Genomic DNA, 16,209 nt, shown 5'->3' with positions numbered 1-16,209 from the left:
GAATTCGATGCATATGGATTTTCACACCATTTGACCAAAAACAAAGAATTTAAAGCTCAACATTTCAGGAATCCACCATTCTTGGAAAAAGTTGAACATTCCTTTTACAAAATTATTTAAGATGCTTGAGTTTCAGACGACTTTGCTCTTTCTTTCTTCGTGAAGTCTTAATCCAGACAGATTGATGCATTTTAAAACTCCGCACTACTTTATTTAATAAACAATTCATTTCAATTCAATAAAATTGCTTGGAATAGCCAGCGGTCTCACTAATGCCTTGGATACTTGCATTAAGATTTCTCCCTTGAAATAAGACCCAACTTTCCACTGGCCTTCCTTATTAGCTAATTTTCTATGTTCTACTCACAACCACCACATCCGTTTGAGCTTCAGTTTTCTGGAGGTTGTTCTTTTCTCCAACAATTTCATATATTCCTACAATACTCACCTTTTGCCATCTTTTTGCCTGTCCACTAAACACATATTTATTAACTTGGAACTTGCTTGTGTGTTGTCTGCAAATTTGGCTTCCTTTGGCATTAATAATAAACAAATGATGTCCCAGCGCTGATCCGCGTGGTAACCCACTGGTCATAGATCACCCTAGTGACTGCTTCCTTTGAGTGATGCTCCTTGCTGTAATAAAAATAGGCCATAGTTTACTCACGTCTCCACTGTGCTACGAAAAATAATGTAAATGGAACAACTGTTGGAGAAGAATGCTTTTAGTCAGTTTTCTTGTCAGAAGATGCCAGCTCCAAAAGGTGTCGAATGATAATTTTCCAGATGGAAGGCTAGATGATGTTTATTGCTATACTCCTGGTATCTGGAATTCAAGCAACTGAAATAAATAAGGATAATTAATCAATAAATAAAACTTTATAAATAAATAAGAAAAATTTTAAAAAATACATGTTTAAAATAGTAAATTAAATGTTCTCTAAAGTAACACATAAATCTTTGGTGAAGATGGGGGAAAATATTTAGCCAGTGGAGGGAGTGCTTTGGTCATGCTTTGTTCATAATAACTGTTTGAATAAAATCGTGTTTGAATAAAATGGCGTTGCCCAGGATGAAGAGCTGGTTGATGCCGCTCACCATTGGGATGACTCTCTTCAAGTGTCTCCTTATGCCTAGAAAGCTTAGAAAGAGTGTTTATCTTTATTAGTATATAAATAAATATATTAGTAAGGCTTTATCTGCAAACTTGAGGGAGAGGGGGGTGTAATTATCTATGTTATTCTTTATCTTTCAGATGGCTCTGTGGTGGGGGAGGAACCTGCAGATGCAATGTCGATTATAAGTTTTCAAAGAATATGAGTGAAAATGAAGTAAAATGCTTTAAGGTTGATATATTCATGCAATTGAAGTTTGTTCTGTATAACTACAGTATATATTTTTGGTCATTTAAACTGTTTATTCTTAATGCAGTTAGGCATTGTAAGAGTGTTACATCTCAAACCATCAACAACAGAAGACACAATTCAAAAGGGTTAAATTTTAACTCTATATTTATAAATGACTATTAACAATATAATGTTTCAAAACAATTAACCCCTCTATAAGCAGCCAGAACTTGAAGGCTTTGAAGGCTGTAGCTGACTGTGGGTCGATATCAAGTTTTTCTGGCCGAGTTAAACGCTCTATCCCTTTCAAAAAAAATTATTTTTGCTAATAAAATTGTAGAGCTCGTCGAAAGAATCAAAGACTTGTTGATCCAAACCAAGGCTTTTATTAGCAAAAGACAAGAGCTCTTCACCAGTCTTTGGTGAAAGACTGGCCGACCAGTCCGGAATGATCCGACCTGGCTAGGGACACAACCCTTTAAGGCCCAGACAATAGGCGTGGCTAAGCTCTCAGCCAATCGCTGTAAGCACAGTCTAGATACAGTAACTATATACACTATATACATTGGTGATAGATCTGTACTATCACATATCTGTAGCAAATATACAGATATCATACATTTATAAACGATGTGTATGTAAAAAACCCAGACCATCACAGTCGGTGCCCAATATTCAAAAAGGAAAAATTCCCCAAAACCCCAGGTCAGTCAGTCAAGTAAGTCAGTCCAAAAAAATCAGTCCACAGAATTCAATCTCAAAGTTCAATGTTCAAGTTCAGTTCTTTGACTGATAACAAAGGACGTCGTAGTGAACATTGGAGAGAGAAGTGACTGATGTTGCGTTGGAATAAACCTACAAATCCTCACTTATGAGGCATATACATTTCACTCAGCTCACCAGCTTCCCTCTGCTGCTTCAAATACTGCTCCAATTGCCGCTCCAACTGCCCTTCTGCCATTGCAACTGCTGTTCTCTGCCTCATAGCTGAATTCTCCCTTTGTTCTTGAAAGTTCCAAGCATTTGACGAGTCAGCACTCAGCTGTACCACAAGTCTTAGCAGAAATCCATCCTTTATAATGACAGTCCACAGTCCAAATGGTCAGTCCATGCTCCATAACAAGAGTGAGTCTCTAGCGATTGGAAAACCTGGTTATCCGGCATCTAGCAATACCAGGGGTGTTACTCTACCATTTAATGTAGAGTATAGCCTGAATACACCTGAGATTGTCTGATTTTGGAAGCTAAGCAGATTCAGGACTGGTCAGTACTTGAAGGGGAAACTGCCTAGGAACACCAGGTGCTCTAGGTCTCTGTGAGGGGCTCTGGACAAAGTGGCGACTCTCTGTCTGCTTTATGGTAGACAAAAGTTAAAGAATTTCATGTATGTTTCATTCTAAATGTATTATTACCTGACAATAATGAAACTTTTACTTTTACATAAACACAAAAAAATCTTACTTGCTGCATCCGAACAGGGTCTTTGAAACAAAATTAAAAACTACAGTAGTATACTGAGTTGAATTAAAAAAGTGACATATAAATACAAAAAAAGTAAAAATTCAGTTATCCCAAAGCAAAAAAAAGGGACTTTGCAATAGTGTAGAAATACTTTTGTAGTCAAACAGTCCATGATTAGTGTTACAAGGTGAAAGATGTTGGAAAGAAACTGTTCTTGAACCTGAAGGTGCTCATCCCCATTCTCGCCCCCTTGGGTGCCCTTTCTTACCTTTGGTGGAAAGGTGACTCACAGCCCTGAGCACCTGGTGGGAGAGAAGCAGGCGGCAACTGGATCAATGTGAGATCAATGGCTGTCTTCCTTACTCTTCTGTGTATCCCTGGCTATGGTAGAGTAGTTCCAGCTGCAAGGTGCTCCAGTGAACTCTGGGCCTGGCAGCACTGCACCCCCGCTGCTGCATTGGGAGTTAGATTGGGGTGGGAGCGATGGATGGCCAGGGACTAATGGACGGCTGGGGGTGAGGGGGCCAGTGGATGGCCAAGAATGCGGAGGGGGGGGAATGGTTGGCCATGGGGGGGGGGGTACAGATGGTGGGAGCTAGGAGTGAGGCATTGTTTAAAGGTTTGGTACCTGTAAATGTCAACCTTTGTTTTGCCCCAAAATCTGAAATTTTCCATATATCATGTGTAAAAGTCAACCCCCCTGTTTTTGGCATCAACTGCCCATCCAATGGAGCACTTGACGCCCCGACAGTGGACTCTTGCTTAGTCCCGGGCCACTCGCCCATCTGAGCTCCTGATGCCCTGACTTGCCACCCAGTCCCAGCCCCCCTCCCTGTCCATCCGAGCTCCCAATGCCTAGAGTGACACAGACATTTACCACAGAGAAAAGTAGAATGCGTGTAATAGTTGACCCCCTAAATTCTACCCCCAAAACCTTTCCTCAAAATTCAATTATTACATGTGTTTGCAGTATATGGTACTTTTTAATGAATGTTTTTATCCTACACCTATCTTTGAGAAAACAAATTCCAGGCCACTTTCCCTAAACCCCCCCCCCCCCCCCCCACTGCCATTCCCCTCACAGATCATGAGGTGAAAATAATATTCCTCAAATTCAAATCCTTCTAAAAATGACCATAATTCCTTATCCCTTCATGTATTAATCATCCTGTTTACATTCTTTGGATCTCCTTCATGGAGATCTCCCATGAATCTTCCTTATCCTAAACATCATTGTGAGAAAGTAAATTATTATTCAAAAGTGGTATAAATGTACCGGATAATTGCAGATAAATAAACAATTTGAGGAAGGTTCAGCATAGAACTAAAAAATAACTGTGGTTAGTATGAAAATCTGTGAATGATCATTGAATTTAAAGGCACGAATGACTAAATCTAAGAAGTGTGTGCCTACTCTGCAGTTTGGATCAAAGCAATATTTTTTTGCCCTTTGCCTACAAATAATATCTGATCAGAAGTCTATAAAACCTCAAGTAATGTACATTACATGCAGAATGTATTGTAAATGTTTCCAGATCCTTCATCATTTGATGAGCTGGAAAAAAAGGAACAATTTTATTTCTGTTGACTAACCTGAGTTTGTCAATGTATCAAAACGCTTTGCATGGATGAAAATCTAATAATGCAAGTGGTGCCTTCTATCTTCACAGATGAGTGCACAGCAGGCAAAACTGATTTAGGACAGGTGACATGACTATTTATAAGGTAAAAACTAAAGTCAATAGTTATTGTAATAGAATTTCCTCGCAATAGAAAATTTGATTTGAGTGGAAGGAAGGATTTGCATTTATATAACAGTTTTTCAACCCCAAGAAACCCAAGGCCATTCAATCATTATTGATATGTGGACCCAAACGAGTACACAATCCTTGCTATATGTAGTTCTACAAACATCGATTTGATGAGTGGTCAAATAGTCCATTTTGGACCTCTTCATTGCAGCAGGCCTATCTACTCATGGTTGATAGAAAACTCACAATATTTCTGGCTTCCCTGGTGCTAAAGGAAGTACTGTATAGTTCTTGTGCAATTTTATTTAGTTGGAGTCTGTTGAAAAGATTCCTTGGGTCTCATTGGATTCAGTGCCCTTGAACTAGAGAGATCAAAGCCATCGAGATTCTCAACTCTGATTGGTTCATTGTTACCAGATCAGGACATCACCAGGCTTAGCTTTCAAACGATTTATCAATTTTCAATGTATGTGAAGAATGGGCACCTAGACATGAATTAACATTCATGTATTGGCCTGTCTTTCAAAGTTGAAGTCAATGGAAATAAAGAGAGGTATAAATAAACAGTAGGTTTCAAGAGAGACCAACACACAGATGGCAGTCTGCTGGTGACTCAAGGTGAGGAACCCATGCAGTTTGCAGGCTGCTAGCAATTGCAGTCGAAGATTCTTGCACCAGGCTATGGCCTGCTGGAGATTGGCTGAAGCGGGTACCAAGAATTGGGAACGGGATGCGTGAAGGTGCCAAGGGCACTGAATGCTTCTTGATCGTGTCAGAGATTTGCATCTGGAGCTCGGGTTGCCGATAATTTGAATTAAAGCCTGTGTGGCTGCAGAACCTACAGAGGCAAATCCATGGATACTCATTTACTCTGGGCGAACTCGCTTTTGTTTCCTTTTCTCTGACAGTAAGGAGCTCTGGCCAATTTCTGCTGATGGAGGAAGTAGAGGCACTGACGTGCTTTCTTCATGATGTCTTTGGTGCATTGGGTCCAGGAAAGATCCTCTGAGATAGTGACTCCCCCAAACATTAAATTTGCTCACCCTCTCCATCTCTGATCCCTCAATGGTCATTGGATTGTACACTTCAGGTTTTCTCTTCCTGAAGTCAACAATCAGCTCTCAGTTTTGCTGACATTGAGTGCGAGTTTGGCACCATTCAGCCAAATTTTCAATCTTCCTCCTCTAAGCTGATTCATCAGCCCTTTCTCCCAATACCGTGGTATCGTCAGCAAATTTGCAGCATATTATTCTATGGTTCGATCTTGCAATCAGCATGAAATAATTAATTCAGCAAATACACAGTTTATTATTTGATTTTATTTAATTCCAAACTGATTGGAATAAAATAGACCAAAGTCAAACAATTTCCTGTCATCATATTGACCACACCTCTCAATTTGCTTATGGAAAGTTTGAAGGATGATTCTGAAATGCAATTGATAACTGAACTTTTCCCTTTAAAGTTTTTGCTTTGGCATTCCCTGAAAGGAAAAGACTTGAACAGGAAAATTCAATTGACTATCCATGAACAAAATGGTTCATTTATTCACAGACATATTTCTTACTTATTGCCTCCATGCTACTCTGTAATATATAGCTATCAAGTTCCACTTTAGCTTGGCTTGACTACATTTTATCCATTTTCTGAATCTAAAAATATTTTAAAGGATTGAGCTCTGAGGATAACATCCATAGAAAACATAGAAAACATAGAAAATAGGTGTAGCAGTAGGCCATTTGGCCCTTCAAGCCTACACCGCCATTCATTTTGATCATGGCTGATCATCCACTCAGTACCCTGTTCCAGCTCTCTCTCCATACCCCCTGAACCCCTAGTCACAAGTACTAAATCTCTTCTTTGGCTTGGCTTCGCGGACGAAGATTTATGGAGGGGTAATGTCCACGTCAGCTGCAGGCTCGTTTGTGGCTGACGTCCGATGCGGGACAGGCAGATATGGTTGCAGTGGTTGCAAGGGAAAATTGGTTGGTTGGGGTTGGGTGTTGGGTTTTTCCTCCCTTGTCTTTTGTCAGTGAGGTGGGCTCTGCGGTCTTCTTCAAAGGAGGTTGCTGCCCGCCAAACTGTGAGGCGCCAAGATGCACTGGCGATGGTCAATGTGGCAGGCACCAAGAGCTTTCTTTAGGCAGTCCTTGTACCTCTTCTTTGGTGCACCTCTGTCTCGGTGGCCAGTGGAGAACTCGCCATATAACACGATCTTGGGAAGGCAATGGTCCTCCATTCAGGAGACGTGACCTACCCAGCGCAGTTGGATCTTCAGCAGTGTGGATTCGATGCTGTCGGCCTCTGCCATCTCGAGTACTTCGATGTTGGAGATGAAGTCGCTCCAATGAATGTTGAGGATGGAGCGGAGACAACGCTGGTGGAAGCGTTCTAGGAGCCATAGGTGATGCCGGTAAAGGACCCATGATTCGGAGCTGAACAGGAGTGTGGGTATGACAATGGCTCTGGAGACACTAATCTTTGTGAGGTTTTTCAGTTGGTTGTTTTTCCAGACTCTTTTGTGTAGTCTAACTCTCTCTTAAATATAGTTATGGAACCGTCCTCAATCACTTCCTGTGAGAGAGAATTCCATAAATCCACCACCCTCTGAATGAAAAAATTCTTCCTCATCTCAGTCCTAAAGGGCTTCCCATTTATCCTTAAACTGTGACCCCTGGTTCTAGAATTGCTCAACATTGGGAACAATCTTCCTGCATCAGGCCTGTCAAATCCCTTAAGAATTTTGAACGTTTCTATTAAATTTCCTTTTAATTGTCTAAACTCCCACGAGTACAAGCCCAGTCGTTCTAGCCTTTCTTCATATGCAAGTCCCGCCATCCCTGGTATCAATCTGGTAAACCTTTTCTGCACTCTCTCCATGGCAATGATGTCCTTCCTCAGATAAGGAGACCAAAACTGAACACAATACTCCAGGTGAGGTCTCACCAAGGCCCTATACAACTGCATCCATACCTCTCTGCTCCTGTACTTGAATCCTCTTGATATGAACGCCAACATAACATTTGCCTTTTTTACTGCTTGCTGCACCTGGATGCCCACTTTTAATTACGGATGCACATTGCCACCCAGGTCTCTTTGCATCTCCCCTTTTCCTAATTGGATACCATTAAGATAGTACTCAGCCCTCCCATTCTTTCCTCCAAAGTGGATAACCACACACTTATCCACATTATATTGCATCTGCCATGCATTTGCCCACTCACGCAACCTGCCCAAGTCACCCTGCACACTCTTAACAGCCTCTACACAGCTCACAATCCCACCCAGCTTCGAGTCGTCTGCAAACTTGGAAATACTGTTTTCTATTTCCTCATCTAAATCATTAATATATATCATAAATAATTGAGCCTTGGGACCCCACTAGTAACTGACTGCCATTCCGAAAAGTACCCGTTTATTCGTACTCTTTGCTTCCTATCTGTCAACCAATTCTCTATCCTCCTCAATACCATATCCCCTATACCGTGTGCCTTAAGTTTGTATAGTAATCTCCTGTGTGGGACCTTATCAAAAGCCTTCTGAAAATCCAGGTAAACCCCATCTACTGGTTCTCCCCTATCCACTCTACTAGTTACATCCTCAAAAAATTCAGTAAGATTAGTCAGACACGATTTTCCCTTCATAAAATCATGCTGGATCTGACAAATGAATTCACCACTTTCCAGATGTGCCGCCATCACATCTTTAATAACTGACTCTATAACATTTTCCCCACTACTGATGTCAAGCTAACCGGTCTATAATTCCCTGATTTCTCTTTCTCTCCCTTTTTAAAAAGTGGAGTTACATTAGCCACCCTTCAGTCCTCAGGAACTACTCCAGAATCTAAAGAGTTTTGAAAAATTATCGACAATGCATCCACTATTTCATGGGCTACTTCCTTTAGCACTCTCGGATGCAGACCATCTGGCCCTGGGGACTTGTCTGCCTTTAATCCCTTCAATTTATCCAACACAACCTCATAACTTGCACTTATTTTCCCCAGTTCTTCCATCACATTAGCCCCTACTATTTCCTGAAGATTATTCATATTTTCCCTAGTGAAGTCCAAACTAAAGTAGTTATTTAATTGGTCTGCCATGTCCTTGTTCCCCATGACCAATTCACCTGTTTCTAGCTGCAAGGGACCCACATTTGTCTTTACTAGTCTCTTTCTCTTTACATATCTATAAAAACTTTTGCAGTCATTTTTTATGTTCCCTGCCAACTTTCTCTCATAATCTCTTTTGCCTTTCCTGATTAATCCCTTTGTCTTCCTCTGTAGAACTCTGAATTTCTCCCAATCCTCTGGTATTCTGTCTTTCCTGGCTAGTCTATATGCTTCCTCTTTACACTTGATACTCTCCCTGATTTCCCTTGTTATCCAAGGATGTACTACCTCCTTGAGTTATTCTTTTTCCAAACTGGGATGAACAAATGCTGTATTTCATCCAGGTGATCCTGAAATGCTTGCCATTGCCTTTCTACAGTTAATCCTTTAAGTAACATTTGCCCATCTAATTTAATCAGTTTGCATCTCATACCCTCAAAGTCACCCTTCTTTAAGTTCAGAACCTGAGTTACAGAATGAACCCTGTCACTTTCCATCCTAATGTAAAATTCCACCATATGGTGGTCACTCTTGCCCAAAGGGCTTTGCACAACAAGATTGTTAACTAACCCTTCCTCATTACTCAGAACCCAATCTAGAATGGCCTGTTCCCTCATTGGTTCTTCAACATACTGGGTTAGAAAATTATCCCTTATCATTCCTTCCGATATAACCCTTCAGCCATTATGATTGGACTATTTTCTTACCTTCAAGCTACTTTTACTAGGACCTGAAAAAAAGGTGAAGTGTTCTCCAGAAAGTCATTGGAACCTTATCTGATGCAAAAGTAAAGATCCTATTTGAACTTTGCAATAACCTTCACCCCAGTTCTCTATGGATATATAGTCATTACAACAACATTCTGATTGTGCAACTAAACACTGCCATTAGTACCTCAACACTGAAGTTAATTAGCATCCAAAACTATCAAAGGTTTCTCCCCACAACATCAAATGAGTCTTTAATCATTTTCGTCAACCTATTGTCCCTTTCACCAATTAGGTTTTTGGGAAGCCATTGCCTCTGGTCTGCTACATCGTGCTTTCTGAGATTATGGCTCAACTCAAGTAATCAACCATGGGAGTTTGGTGGAAAAATTCATTAATAACAATGTCACAAACTAATGACACAGCCCTCAATTTGTAAAGGCTCATCGCTAACCTAATCCAGTTCCTGGATTTTCACACAACATACAAGGTGAAACATCTCAGATCAAACTTTCAGTTTCATTTTTTTTGAAGATTTTCATTTGAGAATTTTCAATCTGTATGCAGTCAAAACAAAGAATAATCAAAAAGAAAAGCATCAATATCAATAATAATAACAAAATAATGCAAATATCGATCCACATGTTGAAATTAAAGAAAGTGAGAAAAAAAGTCAACATTTGATTTATCATAAATCACATAAAGAAAAAAATTACAATAATATTATAAAAATGCAAATTCAATGTCCATGTTGAACCAAACTGAGAAAAATATAATTGAAAGATAATAGAGGGAAAGAAGAACAAAATAAAAGGAACCTTCTCCCCCCCCCAAAGAAACAAGAATAAAGAAGAAAAGTAGGAAAAGAAAAAGAATTTAAAAAAGACGATTGGCTTCACCTCGGATAAACCCCACCCCCATCAAGGGACAAATAACCCGATTTATCTATGGTCCTCAGTGCTGTGAGGACTAGGGGGAAGAGACAGGAGGGGGGAATCATTAAAGATTTACCCCAATGTACCTTAGGTATGAATTTCATATTCTTAAAAATACATCATACCTGTTTCTGAGGTTATAGATGACCTTCTCCAGGGAAACTCAATTCTGCATTTCAATCTCCAAGCGGGCTAAACCTAGATGGGAATCAGATTTCCAAGTAACTGCTACACATTTCATGGCCACTGCTAAAGCAAGCTTAACAAATTTTAATTGATATTCTGACAGCCTCATTTTAGATCTTATGCCTTCGAAATTCCCCAATAAAAATAATTCAGGTGCCTGCGGGTATCGGATTCCAGTATTTTTTTTTCCCAGGAGATTACCCAAATCTTCCTAGAAAGGCCTTACTTTAGGGTTTGACTATGTTGAATGCAAGAAAGTCCCTGTATCTTGACCACATAGAAAACATTGGCCTGATAGTTCTGATATGAATTTATGTAACTTTTCTGGAGTAAGGTATAGCTGATGCAAGATGTCCATTGCACCAACCGATACCTTGCGTTAATTGTGTTAATCATGCTCTCCTCACATAAATTGGACCAGTAAAATCTTCCAATTTAGACTGCAATTTTTGTAATGAGTTAACTAGTTCTGTCAAATATATCAGAACAGCATCAGCAAATAAATTGATTTTATGTTCTTCCTGATTGATCCTGAAACCCTTTATGTCTGAATATAGATGGATGGATTCCACTAACAGTTCAATAGCCAGGAGGAAAAGAGCTGAAGATAATGGACAACCTTGTCTATTAGATCTGGACAGTGGAAATGCCAATGAAATTCGACAATTACATTAGCTTTCGGCTCAGAATATAGACCTCTAACCTAATTAATAAATATTGGTCCTAGTCCAAATTTTTCAGCTCTTTTAATAAAAAAGTCCCACCCCAGTCTGTCAAAGGCTTTCTCCACATCTAGAACCAAGGCAACACTCAAATCATCTCTTGTTTCCACCAGATGTATAATACTGAGCAATCTGCATACATTGCCTTCCCTGCGCAAAGCCAGTTTGATCAGAATTTATTAATTTCTGCATATGTTGCCAATCTATTTGCCAAGGCTTCAGCAATAATCTTATAGTCCATATTCAAAAGTGATATAGGCCTACAAGATGATGGTTTCAATAGATCTCTATCATTTTTTGGAATCACCGTAATAACTGAAGTCAAAACTGACCTCTGGAAGAGTATGGGTCACCACTGCCTGATCTAATACCTCCATAAATGGAGGTATTAATAAATATTTAAATTCTTTATAAAATTCTGGTGGAAATCCATCCTCTCCCAGGGATTTATTAATTTGCAATGCTTCCCCTATCTCAATTTGAGTAAAGGAGCATTTTAGCCCTCCATTTCTTCTAAATTCAAATTTGGGATATCCAATCGTGACAGAAGACTTTCAATTTTATTCAAATCCCCCCCCCCCCCACACCGATTGAGATTTATATAAATTAACATAAAATTGTTTGAAAACTTCATTTATATCATTTGGTTTATAAAGGACCCTGTCCGAGTCTACTGTTTCTTTTTGCATATGTGTTGGCTCACCTTTTGAGTGTTTCCAGCACTTTCTGTTTTTATTTTATTATGCTGACAACATCGAACTACTGTAGATACAAAGTAGATGTGAAGGAAACGGCCATCTTTTGCACCAAAATGCATTCAAATCAAGCTCTGTTACGATTGCAGAAATAAAAGTAAAAAAAAAAAGAGGTGGACATAATGCAAGGCTACCAATGTGATCTATCCCAGTCCAAGTTGCTGAGTTTCACATGACACCATGACGATTACACCAGACATTACAACCTAGGACCAAGGCATGGAAATCTAGACATACATCATTATCTCAACATATGATAAGAAACCAGATTTTTAAGAATTTATTCCCAAGATTTACCAACAGTTTATCCTACAACTTTGTATTTAGTTACCCTTGTTTGCATGGAATGTTATCAAGTCTTTTTGGAAGTTAGAGATTTATTACAGACCCCTCCCTTGTTTATCATTTCACAAAGAAATTGAAAAGGTTGGTTAGGCAGCATTAAACCCTTCTAAACTAATGTTGATCATTGATAGCTAGATTTTTATTAACATTGCCCTCATCTTGTACTTAGTTCCAAAAATGTTGCTTTGTTCTGTTATCAGAAGGGTACACCGGAGGGTAAACTATTGTCATTCTCTCAGTACTTTTTTCATTCTGCAACATTTCCATTCCATTGGCTCCCAGCTGTCTTACAAGTGAAGGAGTGAGATCAAATCCAGAGAAAAATATATATTCAAAGCATAATTTGAGACAATGGGAAAAGCAAAATAATATTCTTTGTACCTTTGAGCCTTATATACAATGTTTTTGCTACATGTGCAAAATTGCGATAATTGATATCTTTGGAATATTCCATTAGAATATTTTTTTTAATTTAATCATCGACCTGCAGATACAGTGAACTGTGTGTTCCTGTTATTGAGGAATGAGCACATACTTCCCTAAACAATTTGACATTTTGTGTATATTTTATCTGGATTTGAATTCCAAAACCTGCCCCAGGTTTGCCAATTATTTTACACTTTCTTCCAGTTAAGTCGTCACCTTTATCGTTCGTACCATGTCCACATGGTAAAGACAAGTTAGTGTTTCTCCATGACCACAGAGTTTATTTACATAAATATAAGTTAGAATAGTCCTGCACTATAGCTTAATTGTTAAGACTATTCTACATTAGTTGCTTGTTTGTTTTTTTTTAACAAACTTGCATACACAGATCACATCACTGGAAATCGGTATTGTTTCTTCAAACGTTCTTTGTTTCCACTCCTATTTTGAATTTTGTACTTTTTAATTTACTTTTGAAAGATCAAAAATAGACCAGAAAAAAATGGTTTCAAAATAAAATCAGAAAATGAAGTGTTCTTTTCAAACATTTAGGTACTCTTGCTGGATTTTAGGACAAACTCATTTTAAATTTTGCAAAAAAAAATCATGCCATTAATTTATGTCTGTGGAGTGATTTATCTTCAAAGTAATTCATTTTTTTAATATGCATCCTTGGGATTGTGAAAGTCATTCCTCTGATCCCTGCCCAATACACAAATGCACTGTTGAAGCTCTGTGGATCACATTTGTACCTTGTACCTGCTGAAGGCCCCATTGCCCAAAACATTGGTCACTCTTTACTTCCTGTGGATGCTATGTGACCTTCTGATCTTCTCCAGCATATTTGTGCATGGCCCTCGACCCCAGCATCTGCAGGCTTACTTGTTTGATTGGTTTGGTTTGTGGAGTGTATCTCGATGGTTCAAAGGTTCCTTTTATTGTCACATAATAAAAACGTAATATACATAATATACTTCAACTTTTGTCTGCCAGAAGGCAAACAAGAGCAACCATAAACAATGCCTTGCACCCCTAACAACAGGAGAAGAAGAAGCAAAAGAGACTCCATTTCCTTTGTGGCGGGCAAGGCTGCCAGCCACCACTCTGTTAGCTTTCTACAGGATCATTATTGAGAGCACCATGGCTGGCTGCATCACAGTGTAGTACGGTTGCTGCAGGGAAATGGACCGGTCAATCCACAGGACCCCATAAATGCAGCAGAGAGATCAATGGGTGTCCCTCACTCACCATCCTCCTCCTCCTCAATTGATGTGATTTACTAGGATTGTTCTTTAAAGAAGGCTAAGAAAATCAGTGAGGATTCCTATCTCCCCTCCTCATGCAGCATCTTCCAGCTACTCCAGTCGAGAAAAAGGTACAGGAGTACCAGAGCCAGCACCATCAGGCTGAAGAACAGCTTCTTCCCATGAGCTCTAATATTTATTACCAATATTTATTTTAGTGTATGTACATATATACTGTGTATATGCATCATCTGAATGTATGCATGTTATGTCTGTACATATGTTATGCACTGTTCAGCACCATGGACCAGAGAACGCTGCTTTGTTAGGATGTGCTGGTACAATCAGATGACAAATAAACTTGAACTTGAACCTGAACTAAGTGTCCATGGATTCGCCTCCAGTCTCTGCAGCCAACACAGACTTCAGTTCAAACTATTAGCAAATGGAGCTCCAGATCCAGATCATGAAGCCTTCAACATCTGAGGCACTTCTGGAGCCCTTTTTGCCTTCAGCACCCTCTCAAATCCAAGGTTCCGATATCTGGTTCCCATTAGTCTATCTCCAGCAGCCCACACCTCATGTGAGTCCTTCAAACATAAGTCGCCAATAGCCTGCATCCTGTGTGGGCCTTTCAGCCACTGAGTTCCTTGTTACTTCACCTTCCTGCAGAGTTGTCTCCTTCGTTTCTCTTTCTCAGTGGAGGGGTGTCTCCCTGTTGATGGTGGCCTGCACCACTTCGCGGCTCACCCCGGTGTCTGCAAACCCTTGTGGTATGCGGCCCAGTACAGGGACTGACATCATGGTTACAGACCTCTGAAGTGGCAGGATCTAAAAGAAAAACACCATTGCCCAATTTAACAGACCGTTTAAAGTTGGAAAAGAATTGTCTGCATCACGATCAGGCATTATGACCCTGCAGAGAAGCACTGTGTCTTTGCTCCCTGTTCACCTGGGTCTGCATCTGCAGCTGAGCCTGAGTCTGGGCAGACATTAAGCCCTCAGAAGGACTAAATAGGAATAGCTGAGATGAGGTCAGAGTAATCAGAAACTGAGGTAGATTAAATAATCCAGCTTGCAGTGGCAGTGGAATCATCTGTTTTCATTATTTGCAGACGATGCCGCTTTAGTTGCCCATTCAGAGCCAGCTCTTCAGCGCTTGACGTCCTGCTTTGCGGAAACTGCCAAAATGTTTGGCCTGGAAGTCAGCCTGAAGAAAACTGAGGTCCTCCATCAGCCAGCTCCCCACCATGATTACCAGCCCCCCCACATCTCCATCGGGCACACAAAACTCAAAACGGTCAACCAGTTTACCTATCTCGGCTGCACCATTTCATCAGATGCAAGGATCGACAATGAGATAGACAACAGACTCGCCAAGGCAAATAGCGCCTTTGGAAGACTACACAAAAGTGTCTGGAAAAACAACCAACTGAAAAACCTCACAAAGATAAGCGTATACAGAGCCGTTGTCATACCCACACTCCTGTTCGGCTCCGAATCATGGGTCCTCTACTGGCACCACCTACGGCTCCTAGAACGCTTCCACCAGCGTTGTCTCCGCTCCATCCTCAACGTCCATTGGAGCGCTTACATCCCTAACGTCGAAGTACTCGAGATGGCAGAGGTCGACAGCATCGAGTCCACGCTGCTGAAGATCCAGCTGCGCTGGATGGGTCACGTCTCCAGAATGGAGGACCATCGCCTTCCCAAGATCGTGTTATATGGCGAGCTCTCCACTGGCCACCGTGACAGAGGTGCACCAAAGAAAAGGTACAAGGACTGCCTAAAGAAATCTCTTGGTGCCTGCCACATTGACCACCGCCAGTGGGCTGATAACGCCTCAAACCGTGCATCTTGGCGCCTCACAGTTTGGCGGGCAGCAACCTCCTTTGAAGAAGACCGCAGAGCCCACCTCACTGACAAAAGGCAAAGGAGGAAAAACCCAACACCCAACCCCAACCAACCAATTTTCCCCTGCAACCGCTGCAATCGTGTCTGCCTGTCCCGCATCGGACTTGTCAGCCACAAACGAGCCTGCAGCTGACGTGGACTTTTTACCCCCTCCATAAATCATCGTCCGCGAAGCCAAGCCAAAGAAAGAATTTACACCAGGCCTTGTGTATGCAGCTGAACTCTTTCCTTGCTACTGCATTGAATCTGCGTTAATAGTGTTTTTTAGACTCTAATGTCAGGAAAAATCACTGAAAAAATTAACAT

This window comes from Narcine bancroftii, chromosome 6 (genome assembly GCF_036971445.1).
Source record: "Narcine bancroftii isolate sNarBan1 chromosome 6, sNarBan1.hap1, whole genome shotgun sequence".
Classification (NCBI taxonomy): Eukaryota; Metazoa; Chordata; class Chondrichthyes; order Torpediniformes; family Narcinidae; genus Narcine; species Narcine bancroftii.
Note: the sequence above shows the minus strand (reverse complement) of the source record.